The sequence below is a fragment of the Periplaneta americana genome, chromosome 1, assembly GCF_040183065.1.
Source record: "Periplaneta americana isolate PAMFEO1 chromosome 1, P.americana_PAMFEO1_priV1, whole genome shotgun sequence".
Taxonomy (NCBI): Eukaryota; Metazoa; Arthropoda; class Insecta; order Blattodea; family Blattidae; genus Periplaneta; species Periplaneta americana.
In genome coordinates this window covers 203,286,800-203,291,730 of record NC_091117.1, presented here as the reverse complement: position 1 = coordinate 203,291,730, position 4,931 = coordinate 203,286,800, and the positions used below count along the sequence as shown (strand labels likewise).

Here is a 4,931-nt window from a genome sequence, read left to right as displayed (position 1 = left end):
CAGGACGTAAAGCGGACATACGCATTCGGATGGGGTAGTGGTCACTACCATGTAGGTCGTGAATCACAGACCATTCGAAATGCGTGGACAAAACTGGGCTACAAATGGAGATATCTATCATGGAGTATGTACCATAAGCCAAGGAAAGGTGTGTTGCTTCCCCTGAATTCAGGGTAACAAGATTTAGACGGGTACATACCTCTGCTATTTTATTTCCTCTGTCGTCATCGGAATTTGAGCCCCAAGAGTGGTGGGATGCATTGAAATCCCCCACCAAGAGATATGGTGCAGGTACCTGTGAAAGAATATGTTGAATTTCAAGTACTGTAAAGGGTGTATCTGGGGGCATATAAACGGAGACTATTGAAAACTGTATGGTAGGTAAGGTTACTCTGGCAGCTATGCATTGATGAGGACTGTTAATGTTTAGAACAGAGGAAAAGATATTCTGGCGGAGAAGGAGGGCACAACCTCCGTTAGCACGAATACCGGCAAGATGGTCATACCGGTAAACATTGTATCCTGAGATTTTCAGGGAATGTTCAGGTCGGAGGTGTGTCTCCTGTAGACATAAAATAGCAGGGTTCTCACGATAGATCAATTGCTGTAGTTCTGCATATCTGCTGCGTACACCGTTCACATTCCATTGTATGATATCAGTCATTATGTGGATCTAAATTATCATGGTGGTTTGACGGGTGATTTTCTCTTCTTATCTTTTCTAATATTTCGTGCCGTTGACTGAGACTGCTTGGTCTTCGACCGTGGGGATTCGCTCGCAGATCGCCGCACGCCCGATCGTGATCTTGATCGAGACCGTGATCTCGACCCGTCACCAGAACAGGGAGCGCGACGTCGCGGCGATCTACCAGGCGTAGAGTCTTTCTCTGTCGCCACGGTAATAATCTTTTTTGGAATATAAGGCCTTATGTCAAGGCCACACGAGTCGTCTGACTCAGCAGTCTGAGTGGCAACGTCTACATACGTCTGGGTTGCGCTTTCAATACGCTTCCCAGGTATACTAACAAGAGGTGGCGTTTGCGTAAATACATCTATTGCTTGTGTTGCCTTTTGCAAAACTGCTGCATAGGACTTTTCCGTCGCCTTTTTCTGTTGATCTAAAATACGCTTACGCGCCTCGAAAAACGTAATATTTTCTCGGACTCTCAGTTCTTGGATAACCTTCTCTACCATATACTTCGGGCAATTTTTAGAATTGGAGGCGTGGTCCCCAGCACAATTCACACAGTGCTCGGCGCTGGCACACGGGGATTCCCCATGGTCAGAACCGCCGCACCTTGCACATACGATGTTGTTTGTGCAACGTTTTTGCGTATGTCCGAACCGTTGGCACCTAAAGCACCGCATTGGGTTCGGCACATACGCACGAACTGGGACACGCTCGTACCCGACAAGGATGTACTCTGGTAGGACAGGCTTTTCGAAGGTCAAAAAGACAGTGCTCAGCGGAACAGTCTGTCCGTCCCGCTTACGTAATAAACGGTAAGCCTTGGACACAGACTGTTCCGCCAGTTCTAGTTGGATCTCTTCATCAGACATACCGTCCAGAGAATCCGTATGCACTACTCCCCGCGTGGTGTTTAGCGAGGAGTGCCGTTCGACTTTAATAGGGTAAGACCCTAGCAACTTCGCTTTCAACAGCGTCTCACTCTGTTTTGGAGATACCGTCTCGACGAGGAGACTACCGTTGCGTAGGCGAGTTGCATTTTTGACCTTCCCAACGAGTCCGTCGAGTGCGCGTCTCACGTAAAATGGACTAATGTTTTTCATTGTCTTTTCTGTTCCGTCCAAGGTGATACTGATGAACTTCGGAGGCGGCACTTTGACAGTTACTTTCTCAGGGTCCAAGTCCATAGCAATTTTCGTCAAAATTTGACCACCAGTCGTATCAATTCCTGTCTTCTGTTTTTTATTATTTTTTTCTGAGGGAGGAGAAGAGGAGCGCGAAGAGGCCATTTTGAACTGCCCCCCCCTACGGAACTGTCGGCGTCAGCCTGCCACCGGGGGGGCGAAAGAAAAAGACACCTAAAAATTCTTCGCGGTCTGTGCCGGCCGTGGGGACCCCCCCACAGCCCGATCCCAAGCAACCCACTTCACGCAAGTTACCCTTCAAACTGGTCATTACACACCTAATGGCAAGTCTTACACCAGAGGCGTGTCGCAGTTTTATGCCCCTACCACGGGGATAACAGCCCGTGGCTCCCCACTCTACACCGAATACAAGTGCCAGACTACTGCGGCTAACTCCGACCGACCCTCCCAAAGCCGGAGCAATCCGAGACCGCACGCAGCTTCAGGGGACTTGTGGTTGATTACACTGCGACACCCATACGTCAGCGGTAACACATCGGAGCGATATATCCGCCCCGGCGAGCAGAGTCGGTCACCGGGACGTTTAAGTCGCTCCGGACCCCCATTGGGGTTCTACGTGAGTGTACATGACTACTGGTCCGGGCTCCGCACCTAGACTTGCATATAGGGGCAGTATGAAGGGTCCACTATTGCTTCGTTGCTGGGCGCCCTGTCGGGCCACACAAGTTGGAAGTCGCGCTCGAAACCGTGGGACAGGGCCACGGAGATAGGAAAGATCCCCGCTGGTGAGACGGGAGTTATAAACCTAAGAAACTTAACCTAATAATAGATATAAGAATTAGAAGGGGAAGAAGAATAAAGCCTCATCAGGCATTGTTAACAAATCCCGTCATGGTGGCGGACGTGGCAAGAACAAAAACAGCGGGGATGGAGAGGTGAAAATGGCTGTGATGATGTGGTGGGCGTTCCGCATGCAATGGCGGCCGGCAGAGAGAAATAGTGATGAAAAAGAAGAGAGAACGAAGAGGAGTGGATAGTGATAGGACGAAAAATGGCCGAAAAGAAGAGCACGAGAGCCACCATTGCACCCCCCGGTCACCACTTGGAGGAACCCACCTCGACCGGTCATGGGTTGGGGATCGTTTTAGTTTCCTTGGGAATATGGGGAATCCATGATTATATCCTTCCTCGGGGCGAGGGCTTCACATTTCAGATTGAAATGAGTCAGTTCAACAGCAAATCTTCAAGCGGCAACTACATCCAGCTAAACGCTCGGCGGAACGGAGCTTTGGAAACGTGCTCGTGAAGGAGTGTAAGCAGGAGGTCGACTTAATTATAGACAGTTGAATTTGAAGTCATCAGCTAGCGTGTGTAGCAAAGACTTTTTAAATATGGAATTTTCCCTAGGCAATAACGTATTCTTAGGAACTGAGGTGTGTGGAATTTTAGGAAAATATAACTTACAGACACATCAAACGGCAGAAGTGTACAAAGTGGAAATGTGTAAAGGCGTCGCAGTTGTACATATGAAGCAGCATCAAATGACAGACGACATAAAATTAAACTTGAAAATTTATAATTCTGATGATAAAGTGAAGCAACTCAGGTTTGAGAGAGCTGATGGATGTATGGAAGATGTTGTACTAACAAGGAGTGAAAGAGTAGATCTTAGATCTTTTGGAAATAATGGAGATTTTTTATGTAGTCACGTCACATGCTCCTGAAGCCGTCTTAATGGAGAAAGAATTTTCTGAATGTAATATGATTATAACAACCTGGAAGTTGGAAGATAGGAATGAACGTATTAGTGCGGGTCTGGTGGCTGATCATTTTAATCGTCGTACTGAAACTGACGGCGGCGCTTCAAGTGATATCGGCGGTGTTAACATCTAAGCGATTTTTCGCCACCAAAAGTATTATCTTCTCAATTTTTTCATACCGTTCCGTGTAAACCGAGAACGTGTGAAACCCGACAGTGCACGGTTATAAAATTCGTGTTACACAAAAGAGTCTATGCATCATATTGAAGAGTTGGATGGTGAAAAGCAATGGGTGATTTGTAACAAACCCCGTACATGGAATTCAACTATTGATTTCAGAATATGTAATAAAAAGTGCAAAGTGTATGAACAATGTAACAGTACTAAAAAACAACATAGTTATGAAATCGTAAGTTATAAAGACAGCGATATTGAAGGGAAAGTAGAGAACTTGTAACAACACGCATGGCTCAGCATGAGGTCCAACTTGAGAGAACTTGTAATAACACACATGGCTCAGCATGAGGTCCAACTTGAGAGAACTTGTAATAACACGCATGGCTCAGCAAGAGGTCCAACTTGTGAGTACTTGTAATAACACGCATGGCTCAGCATGAGGTCCAACTTGAGAGAACTTGTAATAACACGCATGCCTCAGCATGAGGTCCAACTTGTGAGAACTTGTATTCGTGAACGGTGCGCACGCGTGTTTAATTTCAGCAAAAGGTGTGGGAGGAGTTACAATCTTCTGCAGACGAATGACATTCATTGCCGTGTTGTATTAGCTGTAATTAATGTCAGAAAGTATATTGTGGGAATTATAAAGGGGCGTGTACTTATATATTAAATAAAGCTACAATAGCTCGAGGTGGTTTACTTTTACTAGTATTCAGGAGTAAACAGCATTCAACAGGATTCATCATGTCGAAGGTTTTCAATTGTGCTTTGCTCCGAAGAGGAAATTCCTAAGAAAGTTAATCAAATCATATTCAAAACCCAGGAATTTGATGACAATATATGGCGATAATCAACTTCATGAAGAAACATCGCACGTGTACTTGTGTGGTACACCAGCCTTAAGCTTCATAGGGGACGTTGACCATGCCGAGGCCTCGCATGCGGAGATGTGCGACGGTCGGTATCATAGTTTCTGCTGCAGCGACCCAAGGAGTGAAGGATTACAAAGCTGGGGACATCCTTGCAGCGATGGCTCTGCAACATACAAAAGCGTTGGGGATAAGGTGTGTACAATAAGCCGCATTGGCCGAGTGGTCGAAGGTGACTGAGTTAAGTTCAGTTCTCTATGTAGAGGCATGGGTTCGAATCCCACATGCGGAA

The 4,931-nt window shown here is 46.4% G+C and overlaps 1 non-coding gene across 1 annotated transcript; it reads left to right on the top strand.

The window, feature by feature from the left end:
• The first annotated feature begins 4,847 nt into the window (after positions 1-4,847).
• TRNAL-UAA (transfer RNA leucine (anticodon UAA)) lies at positions 4,848-4,931 on the top strand. The gene has a single exon. It is a non-coding gene; the product is annotated as a tRNA-Leu (tRNA).